This window comes from Chiloscyllium punctatum, chromosome 43 (assembly GCF_047496795.1).
Source record: "Chiloscyllium punctatum isolate Juve2018m chromosome 43, sChiPun1.3, whole genome shotgun sequence".
NCBI lineage: Eukaryota > Metazoa > Chordata > Chondrichthyes > Orectolobiformes > Hemiscylliidae > Chiloscyllium > Chiloscyllium punctatum.
This window is the reverse complement of record NC_092781.1, coordinates 35973431-35995357: the sequence shown is the minus strand read 5'-3', so window position 1 is coordinate 35995357 and position 21927 is coordinate 35973431.

Genomic DNA, 21927 nt, shown 5'->3' with positions numbered 1-21927 from the left:
CCACATTCCTCGCATTTGCCAAACCAAGCAACAGTTCCGGATCTGACAGTCAGAGAGTTATACTAGCCTGAATTTTGAACATGCAAAGGGAAAAAGACATTGTTACCCTTCGGGAGAAGACATTCACATGTTCTAAGTGCAGATAACTATTCAATGGATCATCAAGGCTACCAGAACATATATGTACTGATAAAAGTGGGAAATCATAGTTTCCCAACTGCACACTAAAGCATAGAAAATCTTGACAATCTGGAAGGGGGTAACACAAAAGTGGGAAATACTAGTTTCCCAATGGCGCAGTAAAGCATAGAACATCCTGACAGTGTGGAAGGGGGTCATTCGGGCCATGAAGGTTACGCCAACCTTTCAAAATGCCTCCCAATCAGATGCACACTCCCAATACCTTCTTCTCATAACCCTGCAGTACCCATGAATATTGCCCGTAACCTGCACACCTGCGGACTGTGGGAGGAAACCCACGCAGACGCTGGGAGAATGTGAAAACTCCACACAGGCAACGGCGGTTGGAATTCAAATGGGCACCCTGGCACTATTAGGTAGCATTTCAAACTACTGAGACACTGTTCGGTCCCTAAATACTGTTAATATACCGTGTGTTTTGTTAATCAGAATTCTGAAACACCCGAAAAGGAAGTATGGGTGAACACATAAAAGTCTAAAGGCGGGTTATGAAATGCAGTTGATTCAAACTGGAAATGTGTGGGGCTTACTGGAGGAGAACGTTCTCATCAAAGCTGCTGAATTGTCATTGAAACCCAACTTGTTCACACCCACTCGCTGGTAGACCGGTCACTCCAGCTCGTTCTCCAGCCCCGCCCCTCATTCAAGCCCACTGGTTGGAGGAGCAGTCTCTTCCAGATCACTCTTCTACTTTCGTTCCCATTTACAACATTAGCTGGAGGACCAGCCGTTCCAACGCAACACGACACTCCCGTCCGTCATGCACTTCCATTGGTTGGAGGACCAGCTATTCCTCTGATTATGCAGATACATCCCCGTCAGTTCCAACAGCAATGATGCCAAGGCGCTCGATCATGCGCTGATCACCCAGAAAGCCTGGAACCGCAGTCAGAGACTTTTCACACTCCCCTTAAACTCTGGATATATAAACAGTCAGAAGACGGAATCAGGAACCTGATCTGAGACAAACTGCAGAATTAAACAGATGAATGTTAAACCCCAAGTAGAAGGACTTTGCATTTGCAGAACTGCTGGCTAATATTCAATAATGGAGCAAACAGTTGACTGTAACAGAAAACATCACGTTGGAGAAACTCGGAAGTTGTAGCAGCAGGTTTCCAATTTACTTCCTGTTTGTCAGAAATGATAATATTTCTGTTTATTAACATCTCGTGCATATTTCCATCGGATGTTGGTAAAGTTGGTTGCTTATTTGGCACAGTATCTGATTGGTTAGTATTGTGGCCTCGCAGGGCTAGGGCCCTGGGTTTGATTCCATCCTCTGGCAACTGTCTTTCTAGAGTTTGCACTGTCTCCCCGTGTCTGTGTGAATTTCCTCACACAATCCAGAGATGCGCAGGTTAGATGAATTAGTCATGCTAAACTTCCCATACTGTTGAGGGATGTGTAGGTTGGGGGCATTTATCAGGTGTAAAATTCGGTAGCAGGGTAGGGGATTTGGTCTGGGTGGCTTACTTTTCGGTGAGTCACTGTGGAGTTGCTGGGCCATAGGGCCTGTTAGCATAGAATTCAACACGAGGTAAAATCCGTTCTATGTTGAAAAATGTGGCGCTGGAAAAACACAGCGGGCTAGTCAGCATGCGAGGAGAGTCTACGATCGTTCAGAAGCACTTAATCACGAATGTCACATGCTGTGATTTTTTTTCCAGTGTCATACTTTTCATTTCTAACTTTCCAATAACTGCAGTCCTCACGTTTTCCTGGTATACAATCTATCTCCACAACCTGACTACGAACCCGCCCTGTTTTGTAACCATTTTGCGCGATATTTTCTGGTTGCATCTCTCCCTCTTTCCCTGTCACTTAATCACTTTGCAGCGTCAACTTCCCAACATTGTAATCTGAAACACAAACAAGGTCAGGAGTATACAATTAACGGGAGACACTTGGGTCGTGTTGCAGAACAGAGGGATGTCGGGTTCCAGTTAATAATTGTTGCATTTGCACCACAGGGTAGGATGAAGAGGCGTCCAATACGTTTGCCAGATGGTTCAGTCCTTTGAGTGTCGGAGTTGGGAAGTGATTTTGAGGTCGCCTGGACTTTGCTGAAGCCTATTCTGGAAACAAAAGATATCCAGTTCTTATCACACTGTTATAGGAAGAAAAATTTCAAGCTGGAGAGTTTTCAGAAGGCATCTTTTCATTCGAGCATAGGAGGTTGAGAGGCGATCTTATAGAACTTTATAAATGAATTAGACTAAAAAAAAGTGTTGATGCTCCTGTCTTTTTCCAGGAATGAGTGATTTGAAGAATAGGGTCGCACAATTTTAAGGTGAGAAGAGACAGAGTTTAAAAACGCATAAAGGGCATTTCTGACACAGATTGCTTCACGTATGGAATGTATTTCCTGAGAATGTGGCGGATGGGGGTGCAACTACAACTTTTAAAAGACTTTGGAATAATTACACGAATGGGAAAGGGTTGGACGGACAGATGGGAGTAATTCAGTTTCGGGCTTTGTTTAGCACAGACTGGTTCGAGAGTATGAGATAGTTCCTTGCTTTGCGTCTAGGATTTCATAAATTGAGAAACTGACTGAATGATATCTGATCTCCATCTGCCTTCCAACTTATATGCACCAGCCCTGGATGTTCAGTGAGGAACTCATATTACTGCCAGAAAACGTGCTCCAATTGGGCAGTTTGCTTCATTGCAATCATGTTTAAGTTTTTTTGCCAGAACATCTGTTCATAATCTAATCACAGTTTCAGGGGAAGCTAAAACACACATAGAGCTATGAATTGAATTATTGCTAATGTTTACTCGGGATTATAGAACTGCAACAGCGTTGTTAATGGGTCAAATCTGAAAGAAGAGAGACACTTAGCAATGAAAGGCCATTTCAGACACACTCACCCATACACACGTTGCAATATCACCAGGGAAATGGGGAGGAAATTACTTTGTTACAATGGGATAGCAGCACATGACTGGAACGATGGGTAAGGGCATTGAGCGGGATTTTGGCCTGTGACTGACAGGTCTGTGAGTACATTAGAACAGGAACAGCTCTCTTTCTATCTTTTCGTCATGGATGTTTCGCGAGAGTTGAGCTGGTGAGTATTTCTGAAGTCTCCGTCACGATCATGGCAATGTAGATAAAATGAAGCTCTCAGTGATTTGAGATTATATCGTTTGGTCTATATCCAAAGTCCACGTTGCCCTCGAGCGATGTAAGAGTCGAACCGACGGCCAGATCCACAATCAGGCGCCTGGTCCATTGCACCACTCGTTCTGCTCACAGACCAAACGCCTATGCTCTAGGGCCGTGATATTATCATGGATATGAGCAACGGCAGTCATGTTTTCAGGAAGAACAACCCAGGAATGATAAGCATTATGACTGCTTCATTCCAATGCCCACCACTTTGTGAATCAGCGAGTTTCCCAATAAAAACACATTTGTACCGATGAAGCTTCCATTTACCCTGTGCCTGCTTAGTCATTCAAAGGTTCCACCGCTGTTCTGAATAACTTCAAATCCACTTTCCTGATTTTCCTGGAAAACTTGAAAAAACCTCGAGCCGAATTGCATCGTGTATTCCGTTTAGTTTTTGGGGTTTAGATCCCTTTATTGACCTGTATTGGATTGCAGGAAATTGAATAATATGAAACGTACCAAAACCACTTGCAGCATTTTAACTCAGTGCAGAGTCAGCCATATGGCAAAGGTAACATAGCGAAAGGGGATAGGTATAGGGTGAGAGGAAAAGATATGAAAGAGACCGAAAGGGGCACCGTTTTCACGCAGAGGATGGTCCGTGTATGGAATAAGCTGCCAGATGAAGTGGTAGCGCCTGGTACAATTGCAACATTTAAATTGCATCTGAATGGATATCTGAATAGAAAGAGTTTGGAGGACTTTGGACTGGGTGCTGGCAGGTGAGACGAGATTGAGTTGGGACATCTGTTCGGCATGGGCGGTTTGGACCGAAGGGTTTGTCTGCATGTTGTACACACCGATGACTCAAGAACTAAAACATTACCTCTGTTCTTCTCTGTTCACGTACTCTTCCACGAGTTAAAACTTTGCAGGAGGTCTCTATATGACTGAGACCTTTCCCTGGGACAGGTACTCCCTCAATCCACAAATATTTCGCCTGCTGAAAAACCTTCATGTCACAAAAACGAGCTGAGTTTTCTTGCCCCCAAACCTGATGCCCCAATGCTCCCTAATTCATGTCAATAGAGTCTGCTCTCAGTGAGGTGGGTGCTCCCAGCCTCGGTATTTCACGCGCCTCGAAACCATTAGGTAAATCTCACGCTCTCAAAGATTGCATCACTGCAGCCACATCTGCCCGCACATCCACATCCCAGTTTCAGTTCGATTTTTGGTGCTGTGCCACTTAGTATGTCTGATTCCTATCTGTGAACTGACATTTTTTGATATTGCACAGAAGATGTTACTTGTTTTCTGAGGATTTTGGTGACGTAACCGTTGTTAAACAGCACTGATGTGGAGAGAGATATTTCAACAATACCTTGCAATTTCATTGTTACTTTGATGTTTTGCAGAATTCTATCAAGCTTAAACTTCAATAAACTCAACGATGGAATCTCCCCAACCTTTGAGGAAACCACAGTAAAGATTAAGCCCACTCTGAGTTCCTGAATTTGTTTTACATATGATTTATAAACAGCAATGTTCCAATAATGATGACTCGACAATATCTCCCTCCCTCCAGGCTCAGAAGCCATTTCCCCCAGTTTGTACCGTTTTCTCTCTCTTGTCCAATGCCTTAATCACGCTGTCAAAAAGTCCACTAAATGAGACTATATCACAGTTCACTGGCATCGATAAAATCAATAGCATCACCTCACCTGCCCGCTCTGATCCTGGAATACCAATCAGAATTGCGTTTGTCAGGTCCAACTCGCTGTTAACATATATATTGACATCTGCCTGTCATAAACCCATGTTGCTTTCGGAGAATATTTCATTTAGATTATAGACGATAAAAGTTCTCAAAACATTTTACTGTTATTGTAATGACTGATCAGCATTTACAGAATGTGTACATCTATCAGAGGACAGAGAAGCATGTTTGAATTCTGGTAATCTTCCATTGCGCCAATGTCCAGAACAGTTTGAATGATTACACTCAATCGATATACCATGTCAAAAATCTGTTCTCTCAGATACCCTCATATATGCCATTCAGAACGCCTAAATGTTAAAAGTTATTTTGAATTATATTAACCATATTGAATTAGAAGCGGTTAACTGGATTTATTTGTTTAGCGAATGTGATTAAGGTTAGTCCCCGTGGGTTCTAAATGTGTCAGTCGAGGATTAGCTCCTTCTATATATAAGGCACTAATTTCAATGCATTGTTCCACAGTTTGAGCGGGAGCATCACCGCCTGCACGAACAAGCATTAGCAGACTGAGAGGAGTAGGAGAGATTGGAATCGGAGAACTTTAGACTGGAATATTATGATAATGGACAAGAATCTGAGAAGAATAGACTGGAATGTTCCAACAACGGACAGGAGTTTATTTGACGGACTTTATTATCTTTCTAAGCCGTGGATACCATTAGCATCGCGGATCCAGGATATTGTTTGGATCATTCAAGGTGGTTACTATCCCATCCTTGCTGTACTCGGTGTTCCTGGTAAGTCCATTTATCTGTAGATTAAAACAGGTTGAAATGATTTGCTGCTCCTGATACGTAAATATTGGAAAGGTGGTAGTCAACGTTTTCAATTCAAATCAAGATTTCCTTACCTTACAAATTATAGCTAACAACTTAATATTTGCAATTTAGTAACTGGAATGCAAAGAGATAACAGACTGTTATTTAACTCTTTTTTCTCCTGCACAGATTTACATGTCCATATTCTCCACTCTCACCAACCCTGTCCAGAGCCAACAGCAAGATGTCTCAGTCTCCATATTAACTTCTGTTGAACTCTATCTTTGTAAAATTCGGATACAGCTGTATCAAGTCCATTCTAACCACACTTCCGTTAACAAATGATTGCACTTGAGATATTAACTTGTTCTATCCACAGAATCTGACAGGCTGGAAGAAAGTACATGGTGGTCAAGTCATTGACTCATAATCTGCAACCACAGAATTATAATCTGTTGGTATAAGCACATCTGCTTGCCTTATGTCCTTTCGGGAAGGCAATGGATCATTCTTCCCTTGGTCAGGTCTCCGGATGACTGCAGACACACGGCAATGTGTTTTACCTTTGACTGATCCGGGGAAGAGCTGAACCAGAATCTCAGTTGAAGACAGGTATAACACATTGTCCTGATAAGGGTGACTCACATCTGGTGAGAGAATACGAAAAGGAAAGATAGCTTCGCTCCCTTCCCCTAAGTTTTTCCCACTTCCTTACAACTCATTTGCATTCAGGGAGGCGGCCATTCCCGAATTCAGGTGTATTCTGTCTCTTTCAAATTATTCCAAAGACTGATGTTTATCTCCATAGACATCTCGGGTACTGGCTTTATTGTTGCTGAAATACAGATGTAAAGAACGTTTAAATTTCACATCAGTCGGAGTGCACAGAGAATGAATGGCTTTTTATGTCATGACAAAACAAGGGAGATGGCAAGGTGAGGGATAAAATTATGGTGATCGACGCTGAAAGTGTGGTTGTCGGCGGATTTGTGGTATTGTGGACAGATTTTCTCTCCTGTATTAGAAATATACTCCTTGCCACAAAGTGCAAAGGACATTCACCAATCTAGCCCCTGGGATGATAGCACAATGAAGAGTTAGTGAAAGTTACTCTGTAGCGTTGTGAGAGAATAAGAGGTGATTGCATTGACCCTTGAGGGAGATGTACTATCTCTCATTAAATCATAAACCGATATGGATAAGCCAACAAATACATGGCTTTTTTTTCAGTTGGGTAACATGATTCTGGATAGTTATGCGACTCTGACAACGTTCCCCTAACCCACACCCACTCCCCATTTCGATGGAGAGACGAGGATTCCAGTCTTTGAATAAACTCTTCCCATATTAATACATTGTAGTTGGTGTGTGCCCCTGCACTGAACATCATTTTATACTCAATGCCGGCAGCTGCCACAATACGTTTAATGTAAGAGGATTAATTATTCACACCAGTTACTGACCTCAAAGGGTCTGCCTTCTTGGAGATGGAAGATGTCTCCTTCAGTCTTGGCGCAAATCATTTGGCTTCCCTCTTCCTTACCAGCAATCCACGTTAAAGTATCCTGTGTTCGACGGGCTGAGGACACAGGAAAAACATCATGGAGCAGTCAACCTGTGCAGTGTCTCCTTCATAGGTTTGTCATGTTGGAGGTTCGATGTCATGCCCCTCTCTTAGATAAGTGTCTCGCAGGGCTACATGGCCTTCTCTCCGTCTCATAGAACAGGTTCAAGAGCATGACCAGGCTATGCCTGTCCCGGTTTAACAGATCAAGACACTGAATAGACTCGTTCTCTCCCTGTGTGACAAGCAGGGGTATTGAATGGACTGTCAATAATCTTGTTCAGTAGTTTCGATGGGTTGAATGGCTTCCTTATATTTGTGTACAACCAGCTTAAGATGCCGAATGAGCTCCACTTTTAATTGTGGAAGTGAATGGCAGCGCTGTTATATGTATGTTCCCGACACTTTGACAGCACAAGCCTGAATGTTGTCCGTGTCTTGCTGCATACGGACACAGATTGTTTCTCGAACTGAGGGGTTGGGGAGATTAAATTGTTCTGAACATGGTGTAATCTTCAGTTGTTTCGCACACTTATTATCTTATGATTGGGGAAAGACATTCATGAAGCAGATGAGGATGTTCCTGGCAAGGAAGCTACGCTGAGGATCTCCTGCGGAGATGTGCTGGAAATAGAGAGGAATAATGCCCACCAACCACGAACATCTTCCTTTGTCCTCTGAATGACTCCAGCCAGTGGAGAGTTTGCGCCTGAAGCCCTTTTACTCAATTTAGTCAGCGATCTCTGATATCATCCTGATCAACTATTGTCTTGGTTCAGATTATTAGAACACAGAGCATAGAAGAATACAGCGCAGTACAGGCCCTTCGGCCCTCGATGTTGCGCCGATCAAAGCCCACCTAACCTACACTAACCCACTATCCTCCATATACCTATCCAATGCCCGCTTAAATACCCATAAAGAGGGAGAGTCCACCACTGCTACTGGCAGGGCATTCCATGAACTTACGACTCACTGAGTGAAGAACCTACCCCTAACATCAGTCCTATATCTACCCCACTTTAATTTAAAGCTATGCCCCCTATTCTTTACTCTTATTTGAACCCCTGTGACCACGTCTTTTCAACATAGGAATAGGTTTTTATACATGTTTGGAGGAAATTTCTTCTCACAGACGGTCGTGAATGTCAGGTATTCTCTCGTCAAGAGTTAGTTCAGCTGGTTCACAGGAAATATTGAATGAGGAGGGAGATATAAGTTTGGCCTGTTGGAGAGATGAAGCGTGTGAAGAATTGTGTATTCAACAGGACCTGATGTCAAAGTTGTTCACCCATGATATTACACAACGACACAGCAAGATTCAGCATCCGAATTACATTCAGGCATTGAAAATGTAATGATTGCTGTTTTGCAGCACGTTCAGATATCGAATGCTATAGTCACAGAGAGGCAAGTACTTTGGGAGCAATATCTGGGAGAAGTATGGGGGCTGTATTCAAAGTGAATCTGGATCTGCAACATGAGCAACAATTGAAGCACAATGAGAGGAAACGTCCTGTAAAGAGACAGTTGGCGTCTTCTGCAACCAGACTGGATTTTCCAATAACAATTTCCAACAAACGCCAAAACGTGTGTGACAGTGTTGAGGGACTGAGTGATATCCTAATTCAGTGCCAAGCAGGCGTTTCGAGCAACTGGCCTTCATACGCTCCCGTGCAGGAGGTTTTAGTGGCTAAATATTGCATCGGACTGAGGAGCAGGTATGTGTCATTGGAAACTTTGTCATGGCTTACCCAGACACGAAGGTTGTAGCTGATCTGATTGTGAATCTCAGCCGCCCTTTTCTGCCTGCTTTCTATTTGCCTTCATTCACTTGTCTTTAAAATGTTCAACAAACTCAACTTTCAGTGAATGTAAACACCCAGGCACCACAAACTTCTGGGAAAGGGAATTCCCACTTGGACGCCTTTTCTGAATTTCTTGTATGTGTTCTGATCCATGCTGCAGGTCCACCGGTCGATTTTGCAGATCCAGTCCTTCACTGGCAACATTAAAATTCAATGTTTTGTCATAAGGCCAATGATATAAGTTCAGTTTGGGGCCTTTTACTTGTAATCCGTCAGGCACATGCACACATACACACACACACACACACACACACACACACCCACACCCACACACATACACACACACGTGCACAAACACACACACACGCACACACACATCTTAAGACAAACAGAAAAATGAAAGCCTTCCAGAGTTTCCTAATCCTTTAAATCATAACAAATGGGATCATGACAGAAAGCCCCAACTGTTATTCTGCCCTCTCAGGTCCTTCTTCTCACATCAGCTGCTGATTATGGGATTTGTTCCTCGAACGGTGGGATTTGGCTGTATTCCCTTGCTTTAGCAGTGGGCAGATTCCAATGAATCCTCATCAGGAATCCTCCACGAGTGGAAAACATGACTCAGGAATTTTCTGCTATCAAAGTTTGCTGTCAGCTGGAACAAGGAATGAGTTAGGGAGCACTAGGCTGCTGTTCCTCTCTGTGTGTTAAAACAGACAATAACATCAACTGAATACTGAACTGGACCATGTCCACGCTTCATGAACATTCTATGGAGTGTATGATTATTGACTATATGCAGGTGCTTCATTGCTGTTTTCATACCAAGTGGCTTTCATTAGTGATTTTTAAAATCCGCTTCATAATTTGATGATATGTTTATAATGCACGGTTTTTTTTCAAAATCGTTTGATGTTTTCATAATATCTGCGCAAAATCAATATGTATGATTCCTAAAAAAGATTCCCTCGTTTTAGTCTCCCTGACAAGAGAACATTTCTATTCATCTACTATACTTTTCTCAAATTCGTGTGTCATTTATTTCTTTTCTAAAACCCAAACTGATAATCTTTCATATCAAAAAGCCTTCATTCTCGTATCATATAAAGCCAAACAGCTTTGGAAATCTTACAAGTGAAAGGTTTTTTTTTCATTTTTCTTTCTTTTAGGGAATCAGAACTGTGCACAGTGTCTTGCACGAGTGCAGAGTCGAAACGTGTGCTCCTGAAAAAGCAGAAAATGTCAGGCAGCATCTGAGGAGCAGAGGGTTGAACGTTTTTGTCAGTTTCGTGATGAAGGGGTTATGCTGGAAAGTCGACTGTCCTGCTCCTCGGATGCTATTTTTTATCCAGGGCCATATGTTTCGACTCTGATCTCCAGCATCTGCAGTCCTCAGTTTCTCCCTGTGCACATGCAATAAAACATTCCGAGGATTGAACCTAATAACCTTTGCATGAAACAGCATCATTTCAATTACCTTCCAAATCATTTGCTGCATCTGAAGAGCGGCTTCACATGCAACATAAACCAGGAACACGGAAACCATCTTTGACACAGAGGTCTGCAAACCCTCTCCATTTCATTTGTTCACCATTGTTGTATCCGGTCTGCCAAAATAGGCCACTCACGTATGTCATTTCTGCTACAGGTTCGCTCACTAACCTTCCCTGTCAAAGTCAAAATTGCAGACTCACTATTCTCTGTTTCCTGTTATTGACAGCGTCCTTTTTAGCAACGCAGCCGCGTTGAATAGCATCCTTCCGGGCTGTGTAATGTACTCAACGAGGTAAACAACTTCACTCTCTATTCCTGCGAAAGTCGTTCAAGGGGCAGAATGGTCTCCTCATGTCTCATTGCAACGATCCTGTCTGTGTGAATGGGTTCGTCATCTACTTCGGTCGCGACCTCGAGGACTGCATAGGGAGACAGAAACACGGGGTTGGGGCAACAGTCTCAATGGGGCAATAGGCTGTACCATTCGGAATGCCCATAGCAGATCCCAGTGTGTCCGAAAGTCCAGTTGTGTGTCACGATCGTGTTGTGATGACCATGCGACTTGTCTCACCATCAGATTCTGTCTGACCATTCGATTGCGTCTGACCATCCGAGGGTTGTTTCACCATCCACTTATGTCTGACCATGCCTCTCGAATCTAAACTCAATAAACATCAACTCTCCAGCCCCGAAAAGATTGGTCGAGCTCAGCCATGAATACCTTTATTAACCAAATCTTCACTGCTCCCCGACGATGAGGACATTACAGATAACATAACCATAAAGATCCAAAAGACATCATTTTAAAACTTGTGTTAATCTAACATCAAATCGCCACCTGTTTTGAAACATAAGAGCACAACAATTAGGAATAGATGTAAACTGTTTAACTTTCCAAGCCTGTCACCACTGATTCTTTCTAATCAAAGATGTATCAAACCCAGCCTCAGCTCGTGTCTCGCAAATAAAGACAAGATAGCCTGACACCACACAAGCATAAAATAGAAACAAAATTAGGAGAGTCGGCCCATCTAGTCTGATTAACAATGGCTTATATGATTCTGAAAATCATTCTTTTGCTTTCACTCTGTAAGCCATTGTCCTATTATGAATAAAAAAAGGACCTACTTGTCTTAAAGATACCAGTGTTTGAGTCTGTGTGTGGCACAATGTGTCGATAAGGTGACGTGCCTGTCCATTATGTGTCTACATCTGCCCATCTGTATCATTGCCTGAGCTTTGTATCTTTGTACGTGATTATTGTATGTTGATACTATGCATGTCTCTCTGCATCTACATGTGCGCGTGTCTGTCTCCATGTATGTACTGTGAGTACTAGTATGTTAGGGTATTTCCATACGTCTCTGTGTATTTCTGTCGCTGCATCAGGAAGGAGAGAAATTTTTGAACCGACAGAGAGTTTCAAGTGAAAATGTTTCGACACTGAACATTGTTGGTGGGACGTGGATGCGATACAATCCCCATACAATTCTTTGTGGTCGTCTCTGGCTTTTCCCAGGGTTCAATACACATTGGGTTTGCGGGGGAGAAGATGGGGAAGTGTGAGCGAACGTATAGTGGAGATTCCACCGCCCGACTTGTGTGCTTCTGTCCTTTTCCAGGCTGTTTCTGCGGGGATGAGAGAAAGGGAGGGACCTCGTGAAGGTGGGCATGTTCATGTTGGAAGTATTAGTGCTGGTATAGACGTTGGGGGTGGGTTGGATGGTGAGGTGCCCAGGGGGAGTTAGTCAACAGTGTTGGAATCATGCAGTGTTATTAGTGTGGGGACTACAGTACAGGCGACAGAGAGAGACATAGACAGAGAGAGACAGAGAGACAGAGACAGATTGTAGGATTGCATTGCATTACTGAGAGTCTTGGAGCATTTGACTCGTTTGGGGTTCGATGCTGTAACGGATATAGAGGGACTGTCAGGGAACAGAGAGAATACGGTGAGACTTATCCTGGCAAAGCTGTGAAGGTTACTGTTGCTTGCCCATTATTGCTCAGCATTTCTTCAGATTATCTCTGCGTCGAGGTGAGCGTCCCCGAATGTTTTGTCCAAGTCTATCTCTAATAACGCCACAGACCACGTGCCTCAGATTCCATAGAATCTGTTTGAGTGGAGCTTACAAATAGCATGGAGAAGCCAGCATTGGTGTATTATATATCTTACCGCAAACTTTTGCACACATTGTGTGCATTTCACGTTATACGGAATTGATATGTATATGTCTTGAGTGCTGCAATTTCAATGGATGATGTCAAGTTGAATCTGAACTGCCTCAACCAAGTGACTGCGAATTTAGTGAAAAATAAATTTCATAAGAGTATATGAGGTAGGTTGAAGATAGTGTTGTGAATCGAGCTCTATCCCAGGCTTTTCAGATTTGGTGTTGTGTGGTCAAAAGGACTAAATCGTAAACTTGCTCTGAATCAGCTGTTGAGAAAATTTGACAAGAAAATATTGTATTTTACGCAGCATCTGCACACAGTGTGGACTTTTTGAGCATTACGGTCAAACATCATGGAAGCCTGGAGACAAGATGGCCGAGTTCGTTTGAGTGAAAGTACAATATAACATTAAGTGATAGACAAGCAATAACTTGTATAAATACTGCTACTTCTGAAATATGCAAATAGTTTTCCAAGATACAAACGGCAAATAAAAAAGGTGGTGATTCAACCATGGTTAAATGAAGAAACTAAAGCTTGTGCTAAAACAAAGGAAGTGGCTTCAGATGAATTCCAGACTTTGTGGAAACGTCAGAATTCTGAAAAAAAAATCCATAAAAGGACGGTCATGAAACTCATAAAGAAATCAAAATGCGAACATTATTACAAACGACCAGGAAACACAAACACTGACAAAGTATACTGTCTATAATTCAAAAAGGACAAAATAAAAGCAAGATCAACCGTGGAAGTTTGTAATAGGGACGTGACAACATATCGTGGAGAGCGGGGAAATAGTAGAGAAACGAACCAAATGGTTTGCATCAGCCTGCATGGAGGAAAATCCAGCAAATCTCCCAGAGAGGCCATTCGATCATAAGAACTTCTGGAACCAAAGATGCAAAATCAATTCATATTTGTAACAAGGTAATATTTGAAAAAAAGCAGCTGGGTTGAGCTTTTATTAGTTTTACGGACCAGATTTACTTCATATCAGAACATCAGAATAGAAGGGCGATAGACATATTAATCGCACTGTCGATGATGGTGTTTTTTTTTTCTGGACATCCTGCAAATCTCGAAGCCACTGCAGATAACTGGAAGATAGTAAACGCGATCCAAACCTTTATTAACAGAAGAAAAGATAATGTGGAGAACTGTTGACCAATGAACTGGACATCTACATCGAACATTACAGAGCAGTACAGGCCCTTTGGCCCTCGATGTTGCATCGACCTGTCAAACCAATCTGAAGCCCATCTAACCTACACTATTCCATATACTTTCTACTCTCTGTTGGGACCTGTTGGAATCCATCTTTAAAGATGAGAAAAAAGATATTCAGAAATTAACAGAAACATTGGAGAGAATCAGTGTGTTGTTCTGGCAGAGAAATCATACTTGACAAAGTTAAGAAATAATTGAAGTTGTTTCTTGCAGCTTGGACAGTGTCGACACAGTGGAAGTGGAATATTTGGATTTCCAGGAGGCTTTCTGTAAGATCTTACATGGTGATTTCAGAAATGCAATAAAGGTAAAGGGTGTTTGGAGAAATACATTTCAATGGAAAGTCAAAGTTAGGTTTGCCTTCACTGAATGAAATGGGAATGTAGAAATAAATATATCATGAAGCACTTGTATAGCGTCTTGCTGAGACTACCTGGAATATTATGTACAGTTTTCATGTCCCAGTATCAGAGAATGTATACTGACCACAAAGGAACTCTAATGTATATTTCTCATGTTCGACCCTCAGATGGCGAGATTATCTGATGAAGATACTCGCTTGTGACCGATAGAATTTCGTAGAACAGGTGAAACTTAGGAAATCTCAAAGCATATGACATGATGGAAACAAATAGAATGCTTCTCTCGCTGTCTATTCTTGATTCAAGGAAAAAAAATCAACATAAGATTGCAATAAAGAGGAAATTCTTCACTTTGAGGAAACTGTCAAAGAGATGAACGGAAACCTACTCGCAGACAAGATTAACGAGAATCCCCAGATATTCTACACGCATGTAAAGTGGAACACAATAAGCAAGGACTCATTAATGACTTGCCATGTTGCATCGAAATTCAAGTTCGTGGCAGGAGACAGAGGGTGGTTGTAGAAAGCTGTTTGTGTGACTGGAGAACCGTGTCCCCTCCACCACCACCGGAATCAGTGCTGTGTCTCTTATTATTGGTGATATTCATAAGAGATACAGATGTACATGTTAGAGGGCGTCCGAGTGGTGTGTGGCCATTGTGAACACTAAGTTTCAGTTTGACACAAACATTTGCCGAGTGGTTGACAGTGAAGAGGAAGGTCTTACCTTACAGGAAGACACAGATCGAGTAGTAAGATGGGCAGATCAATGGCGGAAGGAATGGAACTCTGATAAATATGAGGTGATGTATTTTGGTAAAAGGAACCAGACAGGGGAGAAATCAATGAATGGCAGCAAACTGGGATGTTCAGGGGTGAATCTCCACAGGTGCCTCAATGCAACTGGGCAGGGTAAAAGATGAGTTGAGAAGGCAGCAGCCACCGCGGTGATAGAGATTCATTCAGTGAGACGTAGATTACAAAAGCTCGACAGATCTTTGTTTCGGCCATAGATGAGATACGGTGTGCAGTTCTAAGTGCCACATTACAGGAAGAATGTAATTGCACGGGTGGGGTGCAGAGGAGATTCACCAGTGTGTAACCTAGGATGGAGCCTAACAGCTAAGAAGACAAGTTGGATAAGTTCTGATTTTCTGCTGTGGAGTCGGTAAAGCGGAGGGGGATGTGTTTCAGAAAGATAAGATTATGAACCACATGGAGAGTGTGGATATACAGGAGTTGTTTATTTAGTCAGAGCGCCAACAATAAGGGAACACACTTTGAAAGTGAACGCTTTGAGATTTGGAAACGATTTGTGAATTTGTTTTCACGCAAAGGTTGTTGGAATTGGAAATGTATTTCCTGAGAGGGTAGTTGACAAGCGTGACCTCACAACTATTAAGAATTAGTTGGATGAGCTCTTCAAGTGTCATAACATTCCCGTCTACGGGCTTCGTGATGGAAAATGGGACGAATGTAGATTATGCTGGATTACTGATAGTTCAGAGTCGATGCTTCTCTGATTGAGAAAGGTCAATCGTTGAGCAGCTCATGACAGAATGTGCTGTGTTTCCGGACAATATATTAACAATGGTTGAAGAAGTTAACTTTAATGCCTTATAAACAGTATGTCGATGTAAATGGAAATATAAAGCAAGTGCAGCTACTGTAGTCTGAAAGCAGAGAATGGAGAACAAGGAAATGGCAGAACCACGAAGAAACTCTGCCTTCAGTTCTGCCTTCCAGAAGAATTTTCAAAAATATCATCCCAGAAAACTGGCAAACCTAAGGGTTAGGTAGGGTGGGCATTGAGAGCTTTTCCTTGGATGGTGAAGGCTGAAATAGGGGACAGAGCGTCAATTGAGGGGTGATAGGTTTTTGACAGATGTTATGGGTAGTTTCTCCTCTCAGAGAGTAGTAGAGAATGGAACGCCCTGCCTGCTACAGAAATACAGTCGCCGACGTTAAGGGCATTTAAATGGGCATTGGACATTCATACGGAGCATAATGGAACTGAGTAGTTTCGATGGGCATCAGATTATATTCAGTGTAACATCGAAGTCCGAAGGCCCTGTATTACGTTGTAACGTCCTACGATCTATGTTCAATGCTCTATGTTTTAAGCTGGTGGGAAAAGGGAAGAGAATGAAATTAGTAAATGCATGGTTTTGGAGAAATTCTTGGGATTGAAAGTGTTGGACAGAGACAAGGTCAACGTAGAATTACGAAATGGGAATTATATTTGAGAAAATTACAGGCTGATATAATATAGAGAAGCAACCTGTGCAAGTTGTTGGGATTTTCAGAAAGAATTTTAATAAGTCCAGAAGCCGAGTGTTCACTGATGGTTCCAATACTTTCTGCATAATTCACAACTATATCTATGCTGCAGCAGGCTACTCAGCCTAACAAGAGATTTAAAAAGGCACAGAATGGGATATTTCAGCCATCCGAGGCGGTTCTCAGCAATTGGAGTCGATGTTTTTCATATCTCATGCCTGTTATAAAGAAAATGGTCAGGAATATTACGCTTTCCGAAACTGCTGCACAGGAATACGGGGAGGAATGGCGACTGAGCTGGAAGCAGTGATTAATGAGTGAAATTAGCTTCTTTATCTGGTTAACAGAAAGTAAGGACGGCAGTGACACAGTGACCAGTACTGTTTGTAATCACTGCCTATGTCTTTTTTGATAAATGGAAAAGAAACAACTACATTTCTGGATGGCACGAAGTAGTTAGGAAACTAAGTTATCAAGGATGTTGACAATCGGCAGGTATTGAATCAGTAAATGCATCAGCAACGGACAACAGTTTCCTCATTTCCCCTTCCCCCACCTCACCCTAGTTCCAAACTTCCACCTCAGTAACTGTCCCCATTACTTGTCCGGACGTTTCCTACCTGCCGATCTCCTTTTCCTCCTATCCACTCCACCCTCTCCTCCCTGACCTATCACCTTCATCCCCTCCCCCACTCACCCATTGTACTCTATGCTACTTTCTCCCAACCCCACCCTCCCCGACCTTATCTCTCCACGCTTCAGGCTCACTGCCTTTCTTCCTGATGAAGGGGTTTTGCCCGAAACGTCGATTTCGAAGCTCCTCGGATGCGGCCTGAACTGCTGTGCTCTTCCAGCACCACTAATCCAGAATCTGGTTCCCAGCATCTGCAGTCATTGTTTTTACCCCATCAGTGAACAGCCCACTACTGATTTTCTAATGAGTGGAAGGCTATTGATGCCGCAGCTGCTGATGGCTCACAATGCCTCTTGGATGCCCAGCTTCCACTTGCTCAGTCACTTATAATTATGTCCGATTTCGCAGGGGAAAGTGCCACATAAGACAGTTGGCAGTAACTTCAAGATGACGCTGAGACTTGCCCTCCACCAGGTCAGTCGGCATATTGCTCTGACAGAACGTTTTAGGGGCAGATCCATCTGTGACAAATAGTTTGGTGAGAATGTTTCACTCTTGTTGGTTCACCCATCACTTCTCGCAGTCGGGCGACAGAGTATTGGAAGACTCGCCCTACTCGATGAGTGTTGGGCCTGTGGAGACACTGACAGAGCTGCCTCCGATTTGTTTTCGACAGCACGGGGAACTGAGTTTTTACTGAAAGCTAGCGTGGAGGTCAACAGATGTCCATCATCAGGCTATTTCCTTGATCATCTCCAAAACCGTGAGAATTCCTGAGTTCTGATATCAATGTTAACGAATTCCAGGGAAACTCCTTTCTTGACTCCATCCCACGATGAACCCAGCACTGATGGATCTGCCTGCCAGTGGGGCAGGATATACCCAGGGATCATGATTGGGGATTCATGAAACATTACTCATCAGTCCTGATTCTGTGATTATGACGGTGTCTGACAGTTTCATGACTGGATCAACATGAGAAAAAAAGGCGAAAATGGAGCAGGAAATAACGGGTTAAAATGCTGAATGAAACGCATGCTATCAAATTGTGTTTTCTATTCTCAAAGCAGACTAAGGAATTCACATTGAGTGAATGGATAATATTCAATGATATTAGACGGACATGGCTGTAGAGTGACCGAGATTGGAAACTCAATATCCAGAGCTGTTTCGATTTGGGAGTGCTAATGTTATGAACACGTGGGTGTACTTTCAGAGAGTTAACAGCAAAAGCCTACCGGACACAGCACCAAGTGTTCTCAGAAAGGAAACAATGTAACAATGGGCTGAAAAACTCGATTGGTTTTTTTGCTTGAAGACAAAAAACACATTCGAATTCGGGCAACCAGTTTAAATTATCCCCGAAATGCATCAAACGTCAATCAAGTTTGATTCGAGTATATTGACAATCTTGAGGGCTGATGACACATTCCGATGGTCTTCAGTATAAGACCAGGGAAAATTGAACAAGTGGGAAGTGAAGTGCCACGACCGAGCATTTAAGCAGAGTGCCTAAAAAATTACTCTTCTAAAAAAGCACCTTTTCGATCAATTAAGCAGGAATTCCTAACCAGAAGGAAAAAAAGACGCAGGAAGATTTTAGAACCGAAAGCTCTATGGTTTTAAGATACATTGCTGTTTTTTTCTTAATTACGATCTTAATTGAGCGTTTTGTCAACCTAGTATTAAAGAAAGGAAGGTGAATATAGCTTAGAGATCACAATTGTAAATAAAGGTTAATTAGATTTGATTACTTACAGTATGTAAACCGGCCCTTCGGCCCAACAAGGCCACACCGACGCAGCCCACCCAGACACATTTCCCTACACCTAACACGACGGGAAATTTAACTTGGCCAATTCACCTAACCTGCAGATTTTTGGATTGTGGGAGGAAACCGGAGCACTCGGAGGAAACCCACGTAGACACGGGGAGAACGTGCAAACTCCACACAGAGAGTCACCTGAGGGGGCAATTGAACGCGGGTCTCTGGCACTGTGAGGCAGCAGTGCTAGCCACTGTGCCACCGTGCCGCCCACAAATTATGCGCTGTTTTACTTTAGGAAATAAAGTTGTGAATTTTTACTTTGAATCGTCCTTGGCGACTCGAATATTTACAGAATACTGCATGGAATAAATCTTTTCTGTGTTCCTGGTTTTAAATTTAACAGGAGCGTTTACCCCCGTAATGTCTCAAATATACAGAAATGAAAAGGAAGTGAGAGAGTTCTCGGAATAATGAATGGTATCTGGACGATCACAAAAGACGATGCTACAAATCAGGATTGATGTATTGTCTTAATAATGATGTTTTTGCTGCAAAGTCCCAGTTGAATTGAGCTTGGGGAGAGATTCTCACCATGAGGCTGAGTGGGTCTCAGCAAACTCAATGGGAAGACGTGCCTTTGTGATGTGAGTCTCTATGACTCTGCCAAATTTCATACCCGACATTCCCAGGAGGATTCCGCATTCGACATTCCCGGAGCATTTTATATACGACATTCCCCAGAATATTCTATAACTGACCTTCTCCAGGCCATTCCTCATCTGACATTCTGCAGACCAGTCTGTACGCACATTCTACAGCAGTCATTCTCCGGACCGTTCTGAACACAGCATTCCTCAGAACATTCTATAACTGACATTTCCAAAAATATTCTCCACCCTACATGTTTCAGAACATTATAAGACTGATATTCTCCGGATCTTTCTTTAATTGCCATTCTCGAGAACAATTTATAACGGACATTCTCCGGAAAAAAACTACACCTAATTTTACCTGGAACATTCCTTCACTGACATTACCCAGGACATTCTGTACCTAACATTCTCTGGAACAATCTACGCGCAACTTTCTATAATGGCCATTCTCTAGAACATTCTATAATTAAGATTCCCCAGAACATACAAAACCCAACATTCCCTGGAACATTCGAGAACTGACATTGCTGGAAACTTTCTACAACTGACAATCCCCGGAACGTTCTACACCCGGTTCTCTGTAACGGCTATTCCTCAGAACATTGTATCCCTCACATTCCCTGGGGCATTACCTTACGAACATTCCTGGAACTTTCTACACTGATATTCCAAAACTGACATTCTCCAGAACATTCTATAACTTACATTCCCAGGAAAACTGTAACTTACATTACCAAGAACATTCCAAAACCGACATGTTCTGAGATATTCCAGTACTGATATTCTCTGTAGCATTCAAAACCCAACATTCCCTGGAATATTCTATAACTGATATTCGTCAGAACATCGTTAAACCGATAGTCCCCAGAACAATCTACAATCGACATTCCCGAGAACATTCTGTCTCCATCATTCTTTGAAATATTCTGCACCCGACATTCCCTGAATCACTCAGTCCCTGAATGTTTTAGTGACTGGCCGAACGTATGTTAATAGAGCAACAGCTAAGACCGCTAGTTAAGATGCTGTTTCATGGAGAAGGAGACACTGTCCTGAAGTCTTCTTCCACATTTAAAGGGGTGAGTATGTTTTTCCTGCGTTTGCATTTCTTCCCGACACAGGACAACCATAACTTAAATGAAAAGACAGAAATTTTCACCTCCATTTGTCTTCAAGGAACTAAGACAGAATCCTTCAGGACGGCGACGTTTTCACACTTCGTATTAGGAAATGGAAGAAGTGACCTGTGTCTGATCTCGAGTGATCGAATGTGCAGAAATGTTCCAGAAACCATCTGTTACTATGACTGGGTCTTTGTGTGTTTGGGGAAGGGGGGAGGCGTTCTTGTATTATATGACTATTTTTGTCATTAATTTAGAAAGTCCGATTTGTTATTTCAGCTTCAATTATTATAATAAATCACTGATTATGGTGACACGTACGAAAATTTCACTCTGTCATCAATCAAACTGGTCAATTTGCCTCCAGGCTGATGCATACTGTCTTTGTTTGCTTCCTCATAGTTAATGTCGTTACGATCTACGTCCTGCTTTGTAAAGATTGTGGATTATCTTCATGTGTCAGACGTTACTTGGGGGCGATGGCAGTGGCGGATCTACTGGTCATTATCCTTGACCTGATATTGAGACAAATTCCCATCGTATTTCAGAAATCGTTTTATTTCCTGTTCTCCATTCGCGTGTGTAATATCCACGCTGTCCTGCTTTATGCAGCCACTGACTGCTCTGTCTGGTTCACCGTCACTTTCACCTTTGATCGGTTTGTAGCCATTTGTTGCCAGAAGCTGAAAATTAAATATTGCAGTGAGAAAACGGCAGCTGTGGTTCTGGGAGCAGTGACTGTGCTGAGCTGTTTAAAGAACATTTTCTGGTATTTTATGCTCGGAGGTCGCTATAATCTGTTTAACCTACCCTGGTTTTGTCATGAGCGAACAACTGGTGATTCCATGTTTGCCTGGGCCATAATCGAGTTCCTCCACTACATTATAACCCCGGGTCTCCCTTTTCTCCTGATTCTGCTGCTCAATGTTATCACCGTCAGACACATTTTAAAGGCCAGCAGAGCGCGGAGGAGACTCCG